Source organism: Petromyzon marinus, chromosome 21 (assembly GCF_048934315.1).
Source record: "Petromyzon marinus isolate PM22_M1 ecotype Great Lakes invasive population chromosome 21, UKy_Petmar_22M1.pri1.0, whole genome shotgun sequence".
NCBI classification, from domain to species: Eukaryota; Metazoa; Chordata; class Hyperoartia; order Petromyzontiformes; family Petromyzontidae; genus Petromyzon; species Petromyzon marinus.
The window spans coordinates 12928936-12953618 of NC_133687.1; positions in this window are offsets into that span (position 1 = coordinate 12928936).

Consider the following 24683-nt stretch of genomic DNA (forward strand, 5'->3'; position numbering starts at 1 on the left):
TGATGACGATGATGACGATGATGATGACGATGATGATGCCGATGATGATGATGCCGATGATGATGATGACGATGATGCCGACGATGATGACGATGATGCCAATGATGACGATGACGATGATGACGATGATGATGACGATGATGCCGATGACGATGAGAGACTCTAGCGGTGTGGCGGCTCCGTGGCTCCAGGTTGAGGAGGCTACAAACTCCGAGGCCCGCGGTCTTCCCCAGCCTCGGGGTTTGACGACGAGAGGCGTCCACTTGGATCGACGGCCGTGGCATCTTCATCGCCGTCGTTGTGATCATCATCATCATCATCACCGGCCGCTGGAAACACAACAGGGAGACCCCACACTCTCCATAGACCTCCACAGAGACCCCCCCCCCCCCCCCCCATCGACTTAATGTTACAGATTCGTAGACTCACGTAGACTCGAAGACCCACAGAGACACCTTGAAACTCAGGTACCCATTGACTCGAACAAACTCAAACTGACACGGAGGCCACAGACCCATCCGTAATAAAATAAAGAGCCATAGGCGCACACGGGGACCTCGAGACTAAAATAGAGACTCAGCGACACGCGCAGAGATCTCTACACTCAAATAGAGACCCACAGACTCGCATAGCTATCTCAAGAATAAAACCAAACCCCGTGGACTCAGAGATCCGTAGCCTAAAACAGAGACCGTTAAACGCTGGGGCGGACTATGCCTCCTCGGACAGCCGAATTTATTCATTACTTAGAAGCGTTGCGCGCTCACAACGCACGCGTACTCCGCGGTGGCTGTGAGATGTTAACTACCTCGCCTGGTGTACAGGAGGCCGTGGAGTTCGAGCCTGGCCCTGACGCCTGCTGTGTGTATTTGGAGTTTGCGTGTCTCCCTCTCCTCGTGGTCGCGTGGATTTCTCTCCGGGTTTTTTGCCTCCACGTTGAGAATCAACGTCGCGCGGTTTGAGTATTATGCACGAGTGTGCATACAGACACACAGCATGAGGCTGTTTTCATTCTCCACGTGATGACGATCCACATCGTTGAGCTGTCATCTGTGGTGGCCAGGTCGCGTTTGAGAGAAGAGCGACTAAGTAGCTCCGTGGGCCTTACCGGGTAAAAAAAAAATGTGTAATGTTTACTTATAAATCTGTGGTTTACGCTATCTTACTTATCTTAGAAATTAGTTCTGCTCGCTGGTTGGCTGGCGAGCTGGTTGGAGGGAGGGAGGGGAGGAGGGAGGGAAGGGGAGGAAGGGGAGGGAGGGGAGGGTGGGGAGGACGGAGGGGAGGAGGGAGGGAGGGAGGAAGGGGAGGATGGGAGTCTCATTGTAATCGGCAGAAACTCTTTGCTGTTGCTGGTGTTTGCCGCCCGAGTCGCCTTTGGCACAAATCTGCACAACTCGATGAATGGCCCTCAGTCGGGAAATAGACACACACCAGTGCATTAACACACACACACACACCAGTGCATAGACATACACACACCAGTGCATTAACACACACGCACACACACCAGTGCATTAACACACACACACCAGTACATACACACACACCAGTACACACACACCAGTACACACACCAGTTCATTAACACACACACCCCAGTGCATACACACACACCAGTACACACACACACACCAGTGCAATAACACACACACCAGTGCATACACACACCAGTACACACACACCCCAGTGCATTAACACACACCAGTGCATACACACACCCCAGTGCATACACACACACCAGTGCATTAACACACACACACACCAGCACACACACACACCCCAGTGCATAGACACACACCCCAGTGCATACACACACACACCAGTACACACACACACACCAGTACACACACACACACCAGTACACACACACACCAGCACACATACACACACACCAGTACACACACACCCACCAGTGCATACACACACACACACTTGTGCATGAAGACCAAGACAAAGATCCCCCGTGTAGCCTTAACAGACTGCAGGGGCAAGTGCTGTTAACGAGCACCTGCGAGACCGGCACGGCGCACGAGGGTGATCGTGGCCAGCACCACGCCCGGCCACCTTTGTCTCCCTAGTGGAGACGTTTACACACCGCACCAGATACTCATTTTGAGGCCGAGCCGACCTAGGGGAGGTCCCAGGACCGGTTCAGATAATCGTCACCGGTGTGTGTGTGTGTGGCCGTGAGCCGGAATTTGCTTATTGACGATGTAACATCCAATAGGCGCATACGCGAATGTCACACGCGAATGTCACACGCGAAATGCTACCCACGTGTAAGTCCATGCGGGTCTATGCCATTGTCTGGATCGACGAGCCCCCTAACAATGTATTCACCGCGCCCGGCACACCACATCCACTAGACCCCCGGCCCCACCCGCATCATAGTTTGTGACTATGGTGGCCATGGCAGTCCCGTGCCACCTCCGCGCGCTGCCACTGCGACGCCGCTCGGGCAAAGCCGCCAAACCCCGCGGTGGCAGCCTTCGCGTCAACGCGCGCGTCGCGTGCAAGGCAATGCGCGCGCCTGCGATGCATTCGACAGCATCGCAGGCGAGCGAGCGTGCCATAGCGAGCGTGCCATAGCGAGCGTGTGTGCCATAGCAAACGTGTTATAGCGTGCGTGCCATAGCGAGCGAGTCATAGCGAGTGTGACATAGCGAGTGTGACATAGCGAGTGTGTTATAGCGAGCGTGTCATAGCGTGCGTGTGTGCCATAGCAAACGTGTTATAGCGAACATGCCATAGCGTGCGTGTCATAGCGAGCGTGCCATAGCGTGTGTGACATAGCAAACGAGTCATAGCGAGCGTGACATAGCGTGCGTGACATAGCGTGCGTGATATAGCGTGCGTGCCATAGCGTGCGTGCCATAGCGTGCGTGCCATAGCGAGCGTGTCATAGCGAGCGTGCCATAGCGTGCGTGTCATAGCGTGCGTGCCATAGCGAGCGTGCCATAGCGTGCGTGCCATAGCAAGCGTGTTATAGCGAGCGTGACATAGCGTGCGTGTCATAGCGTGCGTGTCATAGCGAGCGTGTTATAGCGAGCGTGCCATAGCGTGCGTGTCATAGCGTGCATGACATAGCGTGTGTGACATAGCGTGCATGACATAGCGTGTGTGACATAGCGTGTGTGACATAGCGTGCGTGACATAGCGTGTGTGTCATAGCGAGCGTGACATAGCGTGCGTGACATAGCGTGCGTGTCGTAGCGAGCGTGACATAGCGAGCGTGTCATAGCGAGCGTGACATAGAGAGCGTGACATAGCGTGCGTGTCATAGCGTGCGTGTCATAGTGAGTGTGACATAGCGTGCGTGACATAGCGTGCGTGTCATAGCGAGCGTGTCATAGCGAGCGTGTCATAGCGTGCGTGACATAGCGTGCGAGTCATAGCGTGCGTGTCATAGCGTGCGTGTCATAGCGAGCGTGACATAGCGTGCGTGACATAGAGAGCGTGTCATAGCGAGCGTGACATAGCGTGCGTGACATAGCGTGCGTGACATAGCGAGCGTTCCATAGCGTGCGTGTCGTAGCGAGCGTGACATAGCGTGCGTGACATAGCGTGCGTGTCATAGCGTGCGTGTCATAGCGTGCGTGACATAGAGAGCGTGTCATAGCGAGCGTGTCATAGCGTGCGTGTCATAGCGTGCGTGTCATAGCGAGCGAGTCATAGCGTGCGTGTCATAGCGTGCGTGACATAGAGAGCGTGTCATAGCGAGCGTGCCATAGCGTGCGTGACATAGCGTGCGTGTCATAGCGAGCGTGACATAGCGTGCGTGTCATAGCGTGCGTGACATAGAGAGCGTGTCATAGCGTGCGTGACATAGAGAGCGTGTCATAGCGAGCGTGTCGTAGCGAGCGTGTCATAGCGTGCGTGCCATAGCGTGCGTGTCATAGCGTGCGTGCCATAGCGAGCGTGACATAGCGAGCGTGACATAGCGTGCGTGCCATAGCGTGCGTGACATAGCGAGCGTGACATAGCGTGCGTGTCATAGCGTGCGTGACATAGCGTGCGTGATATAGCGTGCGTGATATAGCGTGCGTGACATAGCGTGCGTGTCATAGCGTGCGTGACATAGCGTGCGTGATATAGCGTGCGTGACATAGCGTGCGTGTCATAGCGTGCGTGACATAGCGTGCGTGTCATAGCGTGCGTGTCATAGCGTGCGTGACATAGCGTGCGTGACATAGCGTGCGTGCCATAGCGAGCGTGACATAGCGAGCGTGACATAGCGTGCGTGACATAGCGTGCGTGACATAGCGTGCGTGCCATAGCGAGCGTGACATAGCGTGCGTGACATAGCGTGCGTGAAATAGCGTGCGAGTCATAGCGTGCGTGTCATAGCGTGCGTGACATAGCGTGCGTGTCATAGCGTGCGTGCCATAGCGTGCGTGTCATCGCGTGCGTGTCATAGCGTGCGTGACATAGCGTGCGTGCCATAGCGTGCGTGCCCTAGCGAGTGATCGACCGAGCGGTGAAGGCAGCCGCAGTCACAACCGCCGCGACTTCACCGCCAATCGCCAATCGGTCGTCAAAGCTTCCCCGCTGTGTTCGTGTCGGTTCGGGCCTCGGTGCGCACGCGCGGCCGTGACGTCACAGGCATCGCGGGGAGCTCCGGCGCGCGCGCCGACGTCACGGACCCGACGCGCGGTGACGTCATGACGCCGGAGCGTCGCGACGTCACGACGTCGCGCGTGATTACTTATCCTTAGGGGGAGGGTGGGGGTGATTAGTTCAAAGTGTAGCCTTCATCGCCACGTCATCGTCATCATGGGTAGCAGCATCATAAGTAGCAACGTCATCAGCAGCAGCAGCGGAATTACAATCGTGGGTATTATAATAATAATCATCATCAGCAGCAGCAGCGGAATTACAATCGTGGGTATTATAATAATCATCATCAGCAGCAGCAGCGGCGGCGGCATAAACAGCAGCATCACAAAGTAACGATATCGTCAGCAGCAGCATTACGGCAATGAATATCAGCAGCAGCATCAGTCGCATCAAACATCATTAGCATCAGCAGCAGTTGTATTCCTGATAGCAGCATCAGCAGTCATCACCATCCACAGCAGCAGCAACATGATCGTCGGCAGTATAGCAATGCCAGCATGACGAGCATATTAATAATAATAATAGCATCTTCATTATTTCAATAATGTCATAATCATCATCATCAGCAGCAGCAGCATCTTCAATACCGTTATCAACACGACAGCATTCGTCACAACGTACATCAATCACTTCGGATTACCGCTGCTGCTGCTGATGATGATGAAAGTGCTGCTGCTGCTGCTGATGATAGTGCTGCTGCTGATGATGATTGTGCTGCTGATGATGATGCTCGTGCGTGTGCTGCTGCTGCTGATGATGAAAGTGCTGCTGCTGCTGATGATAGTGCTGCTGCCGATGATGATAGTGCTGCTGATGATGATGCTCGTGCGTGTGCTGCTGCTGCTGATGATGAAAGTGCTGCTGCTGATGATAGTGCTGCTGATGATGATAGTGCTGCTGATGATGATGCTCTTGCGTGTGCTGCTGCTGCTGATGAAAGTGCTGCTGCTGATGATGAAAGTGCTGCTGCTGATGATGATAGTGCTGCTGCTGATAGTGCTGCTGCTGATGATGATAGTGCTGCTGCTGATGATGATAGTGCTGCTGCTGATGATGCTCGTGCGTGTGCTGCTGCTGAGGAAAGTGCTGCTGCTGATAGTGCTGCTGATGATGATAGTGATGCTGATGATGATGCTCGTGCGTGTGCTGCTGCTGCTAATGAAAGTGCTGCTGCTGATGATGAAAGTGCTGCTGATGATGATGATAGTGCTGCTGCTGATGATGCTCGTGCGTGCTGCTGCTGATGATAGTGATGTTGCTGATGATGATGATGCTAGTGCTGCTGCTGATGACGATGTTATTATTGGTGGTGCTGATGACGATGCTAACGGTGGCGGTGCTGATGCTGATGACATTAGCATTGTTTACTGACATGGAAGACGGAGACGGGGGAGGAGAGAGGCGGAGGGAGAGAGGGAAGGGGAGGAAAATGGATCGGGAGGCAAAGGGAACGGGGGGAAAGTGCAGAGGAGCGAAACAGGAGAGAGATAAATTAGAGAGATAAGGGAGGGGGAGAGATAAGGGAGAGGGAGGGGAGAGATACATGAGAAAGATAAGGGAGAGGGAGGGGAGAGATAAATGAGAGAGATAAGGGAGAGGGAGAGGTAAGGGAGAGGGAGGGAAGAGATAAATGAGAAAGATACGGGAGAGGGAGGAGAGAGATAAATGAGAAAGATAAGGGAGAGGGAGGGGAGAGATAAATGAGAGACATAAGGGAGAGGGAGGGGAGAGATAAATGAGAGAGATAAGGGAGAGGGAGGGGAGAGATAAATGAGAGAGATAAGGGAGAGGGAGGGGGAGAGATAAATGAGAGAGATAAGGGAGAGGGAGGGGGAGAGATAAATGAGAGAGATAAGGGAGAGGGAGGGGGAGAGATAAATGAGAGAGATGAGGGAGGGGAGAGATAAGTGAGACAGATAAGGGAGAGGGAGGGGAGAGATAAATGAGAGAGATAAGGGAGAGGGAGGAGAGATATAAGTGAGAGAGATAAGGGAGAGGGAGGGGAGAGATAAATGAGAGAGATAAGGGAGAGGCAGGGGGAGAGATAAATGAGAGATAAGGGAGAGATAAATGAGAGAGATAAGGGAGAGGGAGGGGAGAGATGAATGAGAGAGATAAGGGAGAGATAAATGAGAGAGATAAGGGAGAGTGAGTGAGAGAGATATCGATGGAGAGAGAATGAGAGCGAAATGAGCTGGGAGAGACGAAAGGAGAGTGGGAGGAAGATGAGTGGGGGCAGGAGGAGGAGGAGGAGAGAGATTGGAGTAGGGAGAGATGGAGAGACGCAGAGAGTGAGAGATAAGAGAGAAAGAGAGAGGAGTGGGACTGGAGATTGAGTGCCTTCGACATTGTAATCCGTGTCGCTGCTTTAGCAGCAGCAGTAGCAGCGTAAATCCACCCTTGGAGCGAAGAACGAAACTGATACATATTGTACACACACATTCCCTGCACACACATATAGTTACATAAACATAGTGTGTTGTATATCACATATTAAAGCTTAGTGTTTACAGTTTGACGCAGGGATTGACTTGGAGATGGAGCAGTGGACAGCAGCAGAGAGAGGTTTGCTTATTTTTTATTAGATCGCGTAAATATAAACGTGTCGTGAACCCACCACCACCCGACGCAGCCAATTCGTGAGGTTCGTCACGTTAACAAAACGTGTCGATTAGTTTGGGACTTCTAGCACACGGGTCGTGTATCCGAGGATAAGTAAACCCACGACAATTTACAATGTTGAGTCCCACGTTTGGCCGGTGAATACAACAACAGCAGCAGCAGCCAGCTATCGTCAGACGATTTGGCAGAACTGTAGAGATGTGAGAAAGATACTGAGAGAGGGAAGGAGAGGGGGAAAGAGACGAGATACACGGGGGATATGGGGGAGATGGAGATGAGGATCGTAAGATAGGTAGGAGATAGAGAGCTTAATGTCTAACCCAATATCTCCCGGGCTCACTGCTTTAAGTGGGAGGTGACACGAAAACAGAAACTAGATCTTCGACCACAAGATCATTGCACATAGAGATGGAGAGAAGAGCAGGTAACGGCGTCAAAACGACACTGGGAGGGAGATGCAGGGAGAGCTAACTGATAATGAAAGAGTTGGGCGTAGGGACGTGCGAGAGAGGGGGTCAGGGAGAAAGAGAGAGAGAGAGATGAGGAGAGGAAAATGAGAGAGAGGGTGTCCAAGATAAACGAGAGGGATGGAGATGGAGAGAGAGAGGTGGGGGTGGGAGCGGGAGGAATAAAAGCTGGAGTGGCCGAGAGAGATAGAGTATAGAGGCGAGCCATCGGCAGGGAGAGTTAAGTGAGATGGAGGGAGTGAAAGGTAGACAGATGAGAGAGTGGCACAGAGAGAGATGAGAGGGAGGGAGGGAGGGGGCGGAATCCGAGATAAAAACGAGAGGGAGGAAGATGGAAAGGGAGAGGCAGGGTGGGAGGGTGGGAGGGTGGGAGAGATAAATGAGGGAGGGGGAAACATAACAGTGGCTTAGAGAGGATGAGAGATAGCGAGCTAAGTGAGATGGAGAGAGAGCGAGGGGAGAGAGTGGCAGAGAGAGCTAAGTGAGATGGAGAGAGAGCGAGGGGAGAGAGTGGCAGGGAGAGCTAAGTGAGATGGAGAGAGAGCGAAGGGGGAGAGCGGCAGAGGGAGAGTTAAGTGAGATGGAGAGAAGGAGGGAGGAGGGGGGAGAGTGGCAGGGAGAGCTAAGTGAGATGGAGAGAGAGCGAGGGGAGAGAGTGGCAGGGAGAGAGTTAAGTGAGATGGAGAGAGAGCGAGGGGAGAGAGCGGCAGAGGGAGAGTTAAGTGAGATGGAGAGAAGGAGAGAGGGAGGAGGGGGGAGAGCGGCAGAGAGATGAGTGACGGATTCCGCCTTCAGAAATGATTGAGCGACATCGATCCACCCTCCAGCGGAATCGATGCATGACCTTACACCTTCCGTCAGAGGTCACGACCCCGACACCCACCTTCATCCCCCCCCCATCTCTACAATCCCCCTCCACCCTCACCTCCCCCCACCGAATCTGGAACCCAGCCCACAGCGTAAAGGTTCAAGTTCAAGTCACAGTCAATGTCCATACACAGCCTCAGCAGTGGGCCGATAACGACTCTCCACGGGGTTCGTCTTGTCTATCTGGATTGTAGTGTGCGTCTTGTCTATCTGGTTTGTAGTGTCCTTCTTGTCTATCTGGTTTGTAGTGTCCGTCTTGTCTATCTGGTTTGTAGTGTCCTTCTTGTCTATCTGGTTTGTAGTGTCCGTCTTGTCTATCTGGTTTGTAGTGTCCGTCTTGTCTATCTGGTTTGTATTGTCCGTCTTGTCTATCTGGTTTGTAGTGTCCGTCTTGTCTATCTGGTTTGTAGTGTCCTTCTTGTCTATCTGGTTTGTAGTGTCCGTCTCGTCTATCTGGTTTGTAGTGTCCGTCTTGTCTATCTGGTTTGTATTGTCCGTCTTGTCTATCTGGTTTGTAGTGTCCGTCTTGTCTATCTGGTTTGTAGCGTCCGTCTTGTCTATCTGGTTTGTAGTGTGCGTCTTGTCTATCTGGTTTGTAGTGTCCGTCTTGTCTATCTGGTTTGTAGTGTCCGTCTTGTCTATCTGGTTTGTAGTGTCCATCTTGTCTATCTGGTTTGTAGTGTCCGTCTTGTTAATTTGGTTTGTAGTGTCCGTCTTGTCTATCTGGTTTGTAGTGTCCGCCTTGTCTATCTGGTTTGTATTGTCCGTCTTGTCTATCTGGTTTGTAGTGTCCGTCTTGTCTATCTGGTTTGTAGTGTCTGTATTGTCTATCTGGTTTGTAGTGTCCGTCTTGTCTATCTGGTTTGTATTATCCGTCTTGTCTATCTGGTTTGTAGTGTCCGTCTTGTCTATCTGGTTTGTATTGTCCGTCTTGTCTATCTGGTTTGTAGTGTCCGTCTTGTCTATCTGGTTTGTAGCGTCCGTCTTGTCTATCTGGTTTGTAGTGTGCGTCTTGTCTATCTGGTTTGTAGTGTCCGTCTTGTCTATCTGGTTTGTAGTGTCCGTCTTGTCTATCTGGTTTGTAGTGTCCATCTTGTCTATCTGGTTTGTAGTGTCCGTCTTGTCAATCTGGTTTGTAGTGTCCGTCTTGTCTATCTGGTTTGTAGTGTCCGCCTTGTCTATCTGGTTTGTATTGTCCGTCTTGTCTATCTGGTTTGTAGTGTCCGTCTTGTCTATCTGGTTTGTAGTGTCTGTATTGTCTATCTGGTTTGTAGTGTCCGTCTTGTCTATCTGGTTTGTATTATCCGTCTTGTCTATCTGGTTTGTAGTGTCCGTCTTGTCTATCTGGTTTGTAGTGTCCGTCTTGTCTATCTGGTGTGTATTGTCCGTCTTGCTAATCTGGTTTGTAGTGTCCGTCTTGTCTATCTGGTTTGTAGTGTCTGTCGTCTATCTGGTTTGTAGTGTCCGTCTTGTCTATCTGGTTTGTAGTGTCCGTCTTGTCTATCTGGCTTGTATTGTCCGTCTTGTCTACCTGGTTTGTAGTGTCCGTCTTGTCTATCTGGTTTGTATTGTCCGTCTTGTCTATCTGGTTTGTAGTGTCCGTCTTGTCTATCTGGTTTGTATTGTCCGTCTCGTCTATCTGGTTTGTATTGTCCGTCTTGTCTATCTGGTTTGTAGTGTCCGTCTTGTCTATCTGGTTTGTAGTGTCCGTCTCGTCTATCTGGTTTGTAGTGTCCGTCTTGTCTATCTGGTTTGTATTGTCCGTCTTGTCTATCTGGTTTGTAGTTTCCGTCTTGTCTATCTGGTTTGTAGCGTCCGTCTTGTCTATCTGGTTTGTAGTGTCCGTCTTGTCTATCTGGTTTGTATTGTCTGTCTTGTCTATCTGGTTTGCATTGTCTGTCTTGTCCATCTGGTTTGTAGTGTCTGTCTTGTCTATCTGGTTTGTAGTGTCCGTCTTGTCTATCTGGTTTGTAGTGTCCTTCTTGTCTATCTGGTTTGTAGTGTCCGTCTTGTTTATCTGGTTTGTAGTGTCCGTCTTGTCTATCTAGTTTGTAGTGTCCGTCTTGTCTATCTGGTTTGTATTGTCCGTCTTGTCCATCTGGTTTGTATTGTCCGTCTTGTCTATCTGGTTTGTATTGTCCGTCTTGTCTATCTGGTTTGTAGTGTCCGTTTTGTCTATCTGGTTTGTAGTGTCCGTCTTGTCTATCTGGTTTGTAGTGTCCGTCTTGTCTATCTGGTTTGTAGTGTCCGTCTTGTCTATCTGGTTTGTAGTGTCCGCCTTGTCTATCTGGTTTGTAGTGTCCGTCTTGTCTATCTGGTTTGTAGTGTCTGTATTGTCTATCTGGTTTGTAGTGTCCGTCTTGTCTATCTCGTTTGTATTATCCGTCTTGTCTATCTGGTTTGTAGTGTCCGTCTTGTCTATCTGGTTTGTAGTGTCCGTCTTGTCTATCTGGTGTGTATTGTCCGTCTTGCTAATCTGGTTTGTAGTGTCCGTCTTGTCTATCTGGTTTGTAGTGTCTGTCGTCTATCTGGTTTGTAGTGTCCGTCTTGTCTATCTGGTTTGTAGTGTCCGTCTTGTCTATCTGGTTTGTAGTGTCTGTATTGTCTATCTGGTTTGTAGTGTCCGTCTTGTCTATCTGGTTTGTATTATCCGTCTTGTCTATCTGGTTTGTAGTGTCCGTCTTGTCTATCTGGTTTGTAGTGTCCGTCTTGTCTATCTGGTGTGTATTGTCCGTCTTGCTAATCTGGTTTGTAGTGTCCGTCTTGTCTATCTGGTTTGTAGTGTCTGTCGTCTATCTGGTTTGTAGTGTCCGTCTTGTCTATCTGGTTTGTAGTGTCCGTCTTGTCTATCTGGCTTGTATTGTCCGTCTTGTCTACCTGGTTTGTAGTGTCCGTCTTGTCTATCTGGTTTGTATTGTCCGTCTTGTCTATCTGGTTTGTAGTGTCCGTCTTGTCTATCTGGTTTGTATTGTCCGTCTCGTCTATCTGGTTTGTATTGTCCGTCTTGTCTATCTGGTTTGTAGTGTCCGTCTTGTCTATCTGGTTTGTAGTGTCCGTCTCGTCTATCTGGTTTGTAGTGTCCGTCTTGTCTATCTGGTTTGTATTGTCCGTCTTGTCTATCTGGTTTGTAGTTTCCGTCTTGTCTATCTGGTTTGTAGCGTCCGTCTTGTCTATCTGGTTTGTAGTGTCCGTCTTGTCTATCTGGTTTGTATTGTCTGTCTTGTCTATCTGGTTTGCATTGTCTGTCTTGTCCATCTGGTTTGTAGTGTCTGTCTTGTCTATCTGGTTTGTAGTGTCCGTCTTGTCTATCTGGTTTGTAGTGTCCTTCTTGTCTATCTGGTTTGTAGTGTCCGTCTTGTTTATCTGGTTTGTAGTGTCCGTCTTGTCTATCTAGTTTGTAGTGTCCGTCTTGTCTATCTGGTTTGTATTGTCCGTCTTGTCCATCTGGTTTGTATTGTCCGTCTTGTCTATCTGGTTTGTATTGTCCGTCTTGTCTATCTGGTTTGTAGTGTCCGTCTTGTCTATCTGGTTTGTAGTGTCCGTCTTGTCTATCTGGTTTGTAGTGTCCGTCTTGTCTATCTGGTTTGTAGTGTCCGTCTTGTCTATCTGGTTTGTAGTGTCCGCCTTGTCTATCTGGTTTGTAGTGTCCGTCTTGTCTATCTGGTTTGTAGTGTCTGTATTGTCTATCTGGTTTGTAGTGTCCGTCTTGTCTATCTGGTTTGTATTATCCGTCTTGTCTATCTGGTTTGTAGTGTCCGTCTTGTCTATCTGGTTTGTAGTGTCCGTCTTGTCTATCTGGTGTGTATTGTCCGTCTTGCTAATCTGGTTTGTAGTGTCCGTCTTGTCTATCTGGTTTGTAGTGTCTGTCGTCTATCTGGTTTGTAGTGTCCATCTTGTCTATCTGGTTTGTAGTGTCCGTCTTGTCTATCTGGTTTGTATTGTCCGTCTTGTCTACCTGGTTTGTAGTGTCCGTCTTGTCTATCTGGTTTGTATTGTCCGTCTTGTCTATCTGGTTTGTAGTGTCCGTCTTGTCTATCTGGTTTGTAGTGTCCGTCTCGTCTATCTGGTTTTTATTGTCCGTCTTGTCTATCTGGTTTGTAGTGTCCGTCTTGTCTATCTGGTTTGTATTGTCCGTCTTGTCTATCTGGTTTGTAGTTTCCGTCTTGTCTATCTGGTTTGTAGCGTCCGTCTTGTCTATCTGGTTTGTAGTGTCCGTCTTGTCTACCTGGTTTGTAGTGTCCGTCTTGTTTATCTGGTTTGTAGTGTCCGTCTTGTCTATCTGGTTTGTAGTGTCCGTCTTGTCTATCTGGTTTGTATTGTCCGTCTTGTCCATCTGGTTTGTATTGTCCGTCTTGTCTATCTGGTTTGTATTGTCCGTCTTGTCTATCTGGTTTGTAGTGTCCGTCTTGTCTATCTGGTTTGTAGTGTCCGTCTTGTCTATCTGGTTTGTAGTGTCCGTCTTGTCTATCTGGTTTGTAGTGTCCGTCTTGTCTATCTGGTTTGTAGTGTCCGTCTTGTCTATCTGGTTTGTAGTGTCCGTCTTGTCTATCTGGTTTGTATTGTCTGTCTTGTCCATCTGGTTTGTATTGTCCGTCTTGTCTATCTGGTTTGTATTGTTCGTCTTGTCTATCTGGTTTGTAGTGTCCGTCTTGTCTATCTGGTTTGTAGTGTCCGTCTTGTCTATCTGGTTTGTATTGTCTGTCTTGTCCATCTGGTTTGCATTGTCCGTCTTGTCTATCTGGTTTGTAGTGTCCGTCTTGTCTATCTGGTGTGTAGTGTCCGTCTTGTCTATCTGGTTTGTAGTGTCCGTCTCGTCTCTTCCGTGTCATTTTCTCAACCTTCTATTTGTCCATAATAGAAGTTTTTTTTGGGTTAGATCCGGTAACTATATAAATGTGTCGTTAAAACCCGCCACCACCCGACACAGCCAACTAGTAAGGGTTGTCACGTCAACAGAACGTGGCCAATTCGTCACTAGTACAGCACTAACCGGTGTGTTGGAGAGCCAAGCCACGACATTTACAATCTGAGTACGACGTTTCGCCAGTAATTACAACCAGCTTCATCAGGCGACAGACAGATTTGTCTGGCTGTCGTGACAACCCTTACTAGTTGCCCGTGGCGGGTTTTAATGACGCATTTATACATTTACGCGGTCTAACCCAAAAAAACCTCTATTATGGATGATATCGCTAGCGAAAGCCCACGTGTTAAACTCCTATTTGTCCGTCTCGCAGGCGTGCCATCTCCTGTTTGAGGAAGTAACTGGCAACCCGGCATGGGAATGTGGAACATACATTGCACTGCTGGCTGAGGGCCGCCACTAGCAGTAGCGAGAGGTTAGCCGTGGTACTTTCCACGTATTAATGTTTAAAATATATACGCATTTCAATATTCCACCTGGGAGATCCCTTCAGATGGACGCAAAAAACAAGCTTCGTTGGCAAGGGATGCCAGACAACAGCATCGCAGTGACACCGGCAGCGTGAGACCCCCCCCCCAAAAAACCCCCACAGTCTAAATACCGTGGGTGCCAAACGTGGTGGCTAGGAGCTGTTAACTACCTCGCCCGGTATGCAAGGAGGTCGTGGGTTCAATCCCGACCCTGACGCTTGCCGCTGCTGTATGTTTGGAGCTTGCAGTGTATCTCTCTCTCTCTCTCCGTGGTCGCGTGGATTTTTATCCGAGTCCTCCGGTTTTTCCCCTCCACATTTAGATTCAACAACACACGTTTAGAGAAATTTGGGCTGCGGGACATTTACACGCGATGAGCCATTTCGTTGGGCGACCCTGGCTATAATTTTAAAATTTGTGATCGCCAGGTTCGCTTATGCAACAAATCTAAGTAGCTCAGTGCGGGCCTTAGCTGGTAAAGTAAAAAAAAAAATGTTTTAGTTTAGTTCATAGAATCGGAATTTCGTCCGATCGGGAACAAAAATTAATCAAAATATGTTCTCTCGTTTGGCTCGACGCAGCCACTGAGAGCCTCCCCATCGCTCGACTTCGCTCTCTCTCTCTCGCTCTCTCTCGCTCGACTTCGCTCTCTCGCTCTCTCTCTCGCTCTCTTTATTTATACTATGACAAGTCTCTCTCCATCTCTCGCTCTCTCTTTTTTTTACGATCAGAGGAAACAACAAGAAGATGCTCGGTGTAGTCGGCACTTTGCTTTCGTTCATGATTTCGGTTTTTTTGTTTTTTAATGCTTTGCTTTATGTACCCCCCCCCCCCCCCCCCACTTTTTTAAATGAAAGATTTTACTAAAGATTGATCGCTCTGCTCTCCTTACCCCTTCACTCTCTCTCTACCCCCTCTCTGCCCCCACCCTCTTTCTCTACCCTCTCTCTTCCCACTCCATGTCTCTCTCTCTCTCGCGCTCTCTCTCTCTGTCTCGCTCTCTCTCTCGCTCTCTCTCTCTCTCGCGCTCTCTCTCGCTCTCTCTCTCTCGCTCTCTCTCGCTCTCTCTCTCCAGTTCTCTGACCTCTCCCTCTGTTCACCCCTCTCCAACCCCCACCGTCCGCGTTCCCCTCAACGTTCGTTAATTAATCTTAATTAAGCAAATTATTGAATCGAGACGCGCTTGTGGATGCGCCTGTTTGTGCATGTATGTACTGGATCTGTGTGTGTGTGTGTGCGGTCGACTCAGCCTCAAACGAGTACCTGGGGAGACGAAGGCGGCCGGGCGTGGTGCTGGCCACCCACCCCCTCGTGTGCCGTGCCGGCCTTCATAGATGCCCACTGACAGCACTTGCCCCAACTATCTCACCTGGGATACAGGAGGTATTGGGTTCGATCCCGACCTTGACGCCTGCATATACGGAGTTTGTATATTCTCCCCGTGGCCGTATGGATTTTTCTCCGAGTCCTCTGGTTTTTCCCTCCACATTTAGAATCAACAGGCGTTTTGAGGATTTGGCTGCTATAAATGTCCACGTGATAAGCCACTTCGTTGAGCTGCCATTTGTGGCCAGGTCGCTTCTGAAAAAGAGCTGTATAGCTCAGTGGGCCTTACCTGGTAGAATAAAATAAAAATAGCGAGTTATAGTTCGTGCGTACGTATGCTATTTAGCCTTGGCTGGGAATTGAACTCGTGTTGCCTGGGTTCACGGCGCAGTGTGCTATCCACTACGCCACCGCTCCCCATACAAATGTAGTGACGTATATTGGATCACTACGGTGTAAGCGCCAGCTACTGACAGAAGAGCGGAACTGTGCGTGTTAGAGCCTCTCTCTGGCACCAGAGTATGTATGGCATGGAAGGGGGCCCTAGGGGGCATGGTACTGGTGACTGTCAGAGAGAGGGCAGTTGAGCACGTGACAGTCTGGGTGAACCCGAGAGGGCACGTGACCAGGACAGGATGAGGGGGGGCAAGGGGGGCGAGAGAGACACGCGGTGTATGGCCCAGAACCTTCTGGTAGGATCCAGAAGGGGGCGTGGCCGAGGGCGGAGCCAGGCCACTCTCAGGGGCATAAAAGGGAGGTCCCTAGAGCCGATCGGGGCTGTCTTCTGGAATGAAACCCACCGTGCGACGTCTCTTCGATCTTGGGGCTTCGGTCGTCACGTTCGGCATCGTGGATCAGGCAGTGTGTTACTGACCTGACCCGGTTATGTAGTTACCCCGTTGTGGTCTAGTTAACCGTGGTTGTTACCACCTATATCGTCATCCTGTGTACGTTTATATAATTACCCCGTTGTGATCTTAGAATAAACGTGTTGCCTCCAAAGTCAGGTGTGTGTCTCCAGTGATCCCACGACACAAACATAACAATAATGAGCGAATACTCTGTGCCGGTGCGTAACAAGCTGAACGTATTATTGCAATGATGATCATTTCTGGGAAGCATTTCGAGGTGATGCGGTTGAGTTCAGAAATCCGTAAATCCAAATCGTATTGCATTGTCACTCACAGCATTTCCTGGAGCCATATTCGCTGTACTGGGGTCAATGCTAATCAGTAGAAAGCAGGGGCCTTTGATATTGATGATGATAATAATAATGATGGGTTATGCATGGCGTATGACCTTGGAGCTGGGTAAAAAAAAAATGAACCCGTGACCTTAATTTTTAATTACAATAATAGCAAGGAACACAACACACTCACTCTACTGACGGGTCCCTCGTATTTTTTTCTATTTGTTGCGGCTATTTTTTATTGTGGTTGTTTGAACTCCGGGTCATCCTCGCAACAGCAGCGGCTTTGCACTGGTCATCGAACAAAGACGGTCACCGCATCGCACACTTTCAGATGCGCTTCTGCGGCCGTCTGGAACGTTCTTCCTTCCGATATTAGGAAACCACTGGAGCTGTGCGCTTTTACATAATCTGGATTGAAAATTCATTTCAATCGAACTGTTTTTTTGTGTGTTTAGTTTGTTGTCCTTCCCCCGAACCTCCGGTTAGCACGGTTGGCTACGTACGCTGCACAAGAAGTTCAAGGCACATACACACCTCAGATTAGCACGCTTGGCTACGTACAGTGCGAAAGACGTTCAACATACATACGTTATAACTCGCTGACCCATCCCTACTGGATATCTGTGGAAAAGAGCTTCATTGCTCATGAGATTCCTCCAGTCTATATACAAATTCTGATTCTATTCTATTCAAAACGTGCCTTAAGAGGCATATTTTAAAAGGGCTTTTTTTTCAATTTCTTGAGTCCTTTGTTTTGGGGGTTGGATTTTTATTGGTGTAAGCCTGTGTGTGTTTTGAACGGCGCTTTAGGAGTGTACAGTATTATTAGTAAATGCACTTGGGCCACCTGCGTATTGATTATTGATTATTAGAGGTGACGGCTCACTTCAGTTGGCCAGAGTAATACGTGAACCGTTCCTGGGCCTGTCCGCTTCCTATCCTTCCGCATGGCAATGTGAAAGTAGCACCGTTACCTGTGTGCCAATGGCGTGGTAAACTATAAGGGGCCGTCCATAAATGACGTCACGCACCTAGGGGTGGGGGGGGGGGTCAGACATTTGTGACGATGTGTGACGATGGGGGTGGGGAGGGGGGTTGAGAAATGTGACGTCACATCAAAATGCGCAACTTTAAATAAATATAGACAACACGTTCTACTTAATTAAATGGACTTTTTAATAAATGTTTTCTCCTACAACATCAGAGTGCAGCGCCACATTAAATACGCACTACAATGACAATAGTTTAAAGCGATTTTAAGCATTTATATTTGGGGGGGGGGGGGGGCAGAGCTTTGTGACGTCATATTTGAGGGGGGGTCTGACTTTTTGTGACGCCGTGTGACGAAGGGGGGGGGGGATAAAAAATCGTCCAATATCGCGTAACGTCATTTATGGACGGCCCCTAAACTATTTTTTTTTTATATATTTCACCGGCTAAGGCCCAGTGAGCTATTGACGACATTATCAGCTCAGGCTTGTGGGGGGGGGGGAGCAAATGGTCAGGTGGGGACCCCCAATATTTGATTTGTCTCACACGCTCGCACCTCGAGGCTATTACACGTTGCAGCTCCTAATCACACCACCGCTACGCTCACGGTCTCGAACATCTAACGCTGAAGAGGGGCGCTCCCTCTTTGCACAACAAGTTTGTTTTTTCGTTATTTTACACTGCTGTTGAAAACATGTTTCACGGTGGTTGTTAAGGGGTGGCTCCGTCTCAGAGCTTTGGCCACCAAACTGTTTACGATTTGTTTTATGTTACCAGGCGGAGAGGGAGGAGTGAATGAGTGGAGAGGGAGCGGTGAAGGAGTGGAGAGGGAGGAGTGAAGGAGTGGAGAGGGAGGAGTGAATGAGTGGAGAGGGAGGAGTGAAGGAGTGGAGAGGGAGGAGTGAAGGAGTGGAGAGGGAGGAGTGAATGAGTGGAGAGGGAGGAGTGGAGAGGGAGCGGTGAAGGAGTGGAGAGGGAGCGGTGAAGGAGTGGAGAGGGAGGAGTGAATGAGTGGAGAGGGAGGAGTGAAGGAGTGGAGAGGGAGGAGTGAATGAGTGGAGAGGGAGGAGTGAATGAGTGGAGAGGGAGCGGTGAAGGAGTGGAGAGGGAGGAGTGAATGAGTGGAGAGGGAGGAGTGAATGAGTGGAGAGGGAGGAGTGAAGGAGTGGAGAGGGAGGAGTGAATGAGTGGAGAGGGAGGAGTGAAGGAGTGGAGAGGGAGCGGTGAAGGAGTGGAGAGGGAGCGGTGAAGGAGTGGAGAGGGAGGAGTGAAGGAGTGGAGAGGGAGCGGTGAAGGAGTGGAGAGGGAGGAGTGAAGGAGTGGAGAGGGAGCGGTGAAGGAGTGGAGAGGGAGGAGTGAAGGAGTGGAGAGGGAGGAGTGAAGGAGTGGAGAGGGAGCGGTGAAGGAGTGGAGAGGGAGCGGCGAAGGAGTGGAGAGGGAGGAGTGAAGGAGTGGAGAGAAAGCGATGAAGGAGTGGAGAGGGAGCGGTGAATGAGTGGAGAGGGAAGAGTGAATGAGTGGAGAGGGAGGAGTGAAGGAGTGGAGAGGGAGGAGTGAAGGAGTGGAGAGGGAGCGGTGAAGAAGTGGAGAGGGAGCGGTGAAGGAGTGGAGAGGGAGGAGTGAAGGAGTGGAGAGGGAGCGGTGAAGGAGTGGAGAGGGAGGAGTGAAGGAGTGGAGAGGGAGGAGTGAAGGAGTGGAGAGGGAGGAGTGAAGGAGTGGAGAGGGAGCGGTGAAGGAGTGGAGAGGGAGGAGTGAATGAGTGGAGAGGGAGGAGTGAAGGAGTGGAGAGGGAGGAGTGAAGGAGTGGAGAGGGAGCGGTGAAGGAGTGGAGAGGGAGGAGTGAAGGAGTGGAGAGGGAGCGGTGAAGGAGTGGAGAGGGAGCGGTGAAGGAGTGGAGAGGGAGGAGTGAAGGAGTGGAGAGGGAGGAGTGAAGGAGTGGAGAGGGAGGAGTGAAGGAGTGGAGAGGGAGGAGTGAAGGAATGGAGAGGGAGGAGTGAAGGAGTGGAGAGGGAGCGGTGAAGGAGTGGAGAGGGAAGAGTGAATTAGTGGAGAGGGAGGAGTGAAGGAGTGGAGAGGGAGCAGTGAAGGAGTGGAGAGGGAGGAGTGAATGAGTGGAGAGGGAGGAGTGAATGAGTGGAGAGGGAGCGGTGAAGGAGTGGAGAGGGAGGAGTGAAGGAGTGGAGAGGGAGCGGTGAAGGAGTGGAGACCTGACGATCACGAACGATAGCTCGTCGAAGAGGCTTACCATCATCACGTGGAAATATTATAGGGGGCCGTCCATAAATGACGTCACGCACCTGAGGGGGGGGGGGGGTCAGACATTTGTGACGATGCCTGACGACGGGGGGCGGGGAGGTTTGAGAAATGTGACGTCACATCAAAATGCGCAACTTTAAATACATATAGACAACACGTTCTACTTAATTAAATAGACTTTTTAATAAATGTTTTCTCCTACAACATCAGAGTGCAGCGCCACATTAAATACACACTACAATGACAATAGTTTAAAGCGATTTGAAGCATGTTTTATATTTGGGGGGGGGGGGGGGGGCAGAGCTTTGTGACGTCATACTTGAAAGGGGTGGTTCTGACTTTTTGTGACGCCGTGTGACGAAGGGGGTGGGGTCAAAAATCGTCCAAAAACGCGTGACGTCATTTATGGACGGCCCCCCTTTACTTGGTAAAAATCAAACAAAAATGTTTGCGTTGAAACTTGCACGTGCCTGTGACGTCTGGTGGTGTCGCGTGTTCGCTCCGCGCGATGTCCGACGCCGCTTCGAACCGCCACGCGTTCCGTTGCCCAGGAGCCTCCTTCTTCTGCAGCAAATCGGTGCATCGCGCTACGGCAAAAAACCCGCGATGCAGGGCGCTGGGTGGTGGGTGGCGCGCTCCCGTTTCCCCAGCTGGGAGGAGGTTCGCAGTCTGGATGCTTGTGACGGTGGTGGTGATGATGATGATGGGGGTCGCAACAGACAGGCAGACGGACAAGTCAAAAGCATCCCCGCGGGTGTGATGAGCCAAGCCAATCCCCAACTGCTCAGCATTGCCAGGTCGAGGTTGGGCTCTTTCAGTGATCGGCGCTTTTGTTAGCGTGGCACCCCCCCCCCCCCCCACAAGCTATGGAAGCGCCTTGCCACTTGAATTCAGGCAATCAGAGTCGGTAGGTATATATTTAAGTCTGCTTGTTTAAAGTGGCCCTTCCCTCTTTAATTTGGTCGGTTGGCCGAGGGATTTATTTCTGTTAGCTGATTTTCATGCATTGCGAATTGGGATCCTGGGATGGCATGCGCAATAATACATTTGAATTGTTATTGTAAAGTTTACTAAGGATCGTCATTGACGTTCCTTCCTCTGACCGGCGAACAAAAAAAAAGTCGACGAGAAACGATGGCGAGACGACGATGCAGTGGAGTTGAAATTGGGAAGTGAAAGTAGGACAGGGAGTGAGAGGGGGGGAACGAGTGAGAGTGTGAATGAGTGAGAGTGGGGATGAGTGAGAGTGTGAATGAGTGAGAGTGGGGATGAGTGAGAGTGTGAATGAGTGAGAGTGTGAATGAGTGAGAGTGGGGATGAGTGAGAGTGTGAATGAGTGAGAGTGGGGATGAGTGAGAGTGTGAATGAGTGAGAGTGGGGATGAGTGAGAGTGTGAATGAGTGAGAGTGTGAATGAGTGAGAGTGGAGATGAGTGAAAGTGTGAATGAGTGAAAGTAGGACAGGGAGTGAGGGAGTGAGAAGGGGGGAATGAGTGAGAGTGTGAATGAGTGAGAGTTGGGATGAGTGAGAGTGTGAATGAATGAGAGTGGGGATGAGTGAGAGTGTGAATGAGTGAGAGTGGGGATGAGTGAGAGTGTGAATGAGTGAGAGTGGGGATGAGTGAGAGTGTGAATGAGTGAGAGTGTGAATGAGTGAGAGTGGAGATGAGTGAAAGTGTGAATGAGTGAAAGTAGGACAGGGAGTGAGGGAGTGAGAAGGGGGGAATGAGTGAGAGTGTGAATGAGTGAGAGTTGGGATGAGTGAGAGTGTGAATGAATGAGAGTGGGGATGAGTGAGAGTGTGAATGAGTGAGAGTGGGGATGAGTGAGAGTGTGAATGAGTGAGAGTGAGGATGAGTGAGAGTGTGAATGAGTGAGAGTGGGAATGAGTGACAGTGTGAATGAGTGAGAGTGGGGATGAGTGAGAGTGTGAATGAGTGAGAGTGGAGATGAGTGAAAGTGTGAATGAGTGAAAGTAGGACAGGGAGTGAGGGAGTGAGAGGGGGGGAATGAGTGAGAGTGTGAATGAGTGAGAGTTGGGATGAGTGAGAGTGTGAATGAGTGAGAGTGGGGATGAGTGAGAGTGTGAATGAGTGAGAGTGAGGATGAGTGAGAGTGTGAATGAGTGAGAGGGGGGAACGAGTCAGAGTGTGAATGAGTGAGAGTGTGAATGAGTGAGAGTGGGGATGAGTGAGAGTGTGAATGAGTGAGAGTGTGAATGAGTGAGAGTGGGGGTGAGTGAGAGTGTGAATGAGTGAAAGTAGGACAGGGAGTGAGGGAGTGAGAGGGGGGGAATGAGTGAGAGTGTGAATGAGTGAGAGTGGGGATGAGTGAGAGTGTGAATGAGTGAGAGTGGGGATGAGTGAGTGTGAATGAGTGAAAGTAGGACAGGGAGTAAGGGAGTGAGAGGGGGGGAATGAGTGAGAGTGTGAATGAGTGAGAGTGGGGATGAGCGAGAGTGTGAATGAGTGAAAGTAGGACAGGGAGTGAGGGAGTGAGAGGGAGGGGAATGAGTGAGAGTGTGAATGAGTGAGAGTGGGGATGAGTGAGAGTGTGAATGAGTGAGAGTGTGAATGAGTGAGAGTGGAGATGAGTGAGAGTGTGAATGAGTGAAAGTAGGACGGGGAGTGAGGGAGTGAGAGGGGGGGAATGAGTGAGAATGCGAATGAGTGAGAGATGGAGAGCGTGAGAGTGTGAATGAGTGAGAGTGGGGATGAGTGAGAATGTGAATGAGTGAGAGGGGGGAACGAGTGAGAGGGGGGAACGAGTGAGAGTGTGAATGAGTGAGAGTGGGGATGAGCGAGAGTGTGAATGAGTGAGAGTGGGGATGAGTGAGAGTGTGAATGAGTGAAAGTAGGACAGGGAGTGAGGGAGTGAGAGGGGGGGGAATGAGTGAGAGTGTGAATGAGTGAGAGTGGGGATGAGTGAGAGTGTGAATGAGTGAGAGTGTGAATGAGTGAGAGTGGGGATGAGTGAGAGTGTGAATGAGTGAAAGTAGGACAGGGAGTGAGGGAGTGAGAGGGGGGGAATGAGTGAGAGTGTGAATGAGTGAGAGATGGAGAGCGTGAGAGTGTGAATGAATGAGAGTGGGGATGAGTGATAGTGTGAATGAGTGAGAGGGGGGGAACGAGTGAGAGTGTGAATGAGTGAGAGTGGGGATGAGTGAGAGTGTGAATGAGTGAGAGTGGGAATGAGCGAGAGTGTGAATGAGTGAGAGTGGGGATGAGTGAGTGTGAATGAGTGAAAGTAGGACAGGGAGTGAGGGAGTGAGAGGGGGGGAATGAGTGAGAGTGTGAATGAGTGAGAGTGGGGATGAGTGAGAGTGTGAATGAGTGAGAGTGGGGATGATTGAGAGTGTGAATGAGTGAAAGTAGGACAGGGAGTAAGGGAGTGAGAGAGGGGGAGGAATGAGTGAGAGTGTGAATGAGTGAGAGTGGGGATGAGTGAGAGTGTGAATGAGTGAGAGTGTGAATGAGTGAGAGTGGGGATGAGTGAGAGTGTGAATGAGTGAAAGTAGGACAGGGAGTGAGGGAGTGAGAGGGGGGAATGAGTGAGAATGCGAGAGAGATGGAGAGCGTGAGAGCGTGAATGAGTGAGAGTGGGGATGAGTGAGAGTGTGAATGAGTGAGAGTGGGAATGAGTGAGAGTGTGAATGAGTGGAAATCCGAGTGAGGGAGTGAGAGGGGGAGATGAGTGAGAGGGGGGGAATGAGTGAGAGTGTGAATGAGTGAGAGTGAGTGAGAGTGGCGATGAGTGAGAGTGTGAATGAGTGAGAGTGGGAGTGAGTGAGAGTGGGGATGAGTGAGTGCGAATGAGTGGAAATGCGAGTGAGAGGGGGGGAATGAGTGAGAGGGGAGGAATGAGTGAGAAATGGAGAGTGTGAGAGAGTGAGAGAGATGAAGACTCATCCCGTTATCATCTCAAATCCGCACCGTCAGGACTCGATATTGAGCGCGGACATGGATCCTGGTGAAGACATCGACTTTTGCCTCTCTCTCTCTCTCCATCTCTCCTTGCCCCCCTCTCTCTCCTTGCCTCTCTCTCTCTTCATCTCTCCTTGCCCCCCTTTCTCTCCTTGCCTCTCTCTCTATCTCTCCTTGCCGCTCTCTCTGTGCTTCTCTCCATGTCTCCCGTAGCCAAACGCTGCGGTGACCTCCAGTGGAGATTGCCACACTGCACGTTGCCATCGGCCGTGTGGCTCAGCCGAATCTCGCCAGGGGCACCAGACTTGTGCATTTTCTGCGGTGCCAGGGAGGATCTGCCCCACCGGTACTTACGCTGCCAGCGGCTCAACCCAATGTTCCGCCTTTTGGGGAACATCTTCAGGAAACTGGGGGTGCCCTTCTACAACAGCAGCTTCGTATATGGGTCGGTGCCTTACCTGGCTAACAAGCGCCATGACCTCGCCAACTTCGCCTGCGCTCAGGCGAAGTTGGCGGTGTACAGAATGAGGAAACAGATGCTGCAAGGTGACACTGACGGCTTCTCTGTGCTAGCAGTGTTCAGGGGCCTGCTCAAGGCGCGGCTCCGGCTGGAGCACGCCACGTACCACACACACGTGTCGGTGATGTGCAGCGCGTCTTCTTCGAATGCTGAGGGAGGCCGGACAAGCCCCTCTCTGTACCAGCGTGGACGGCACCCCACGTGTTCACGTTCTGAAGCGTTCGCTCGTCACCGTGGCGTGCGCGATGACCACCACCACCACGTGACTTTTATTTTGTGTTGTGCGCGGCGCATTTAGTGCCACAGCGCGTGGATTTACAGCGTTTGTGATTTACTTTTTGTTTTTTTTTTCGGTAAAGTCACGTAGGTAAAAAATAAAATAAAATCACGATGTTTCGGAGGCAGCACAAGCTTCCGTCTTCAGGTGGAACAGTCACAGCAGAATATCTGTGTCAAGTGCACAGTTCAGAGCCGACCGGGATTATATACAGGTTAAAGGGGGTGGGGA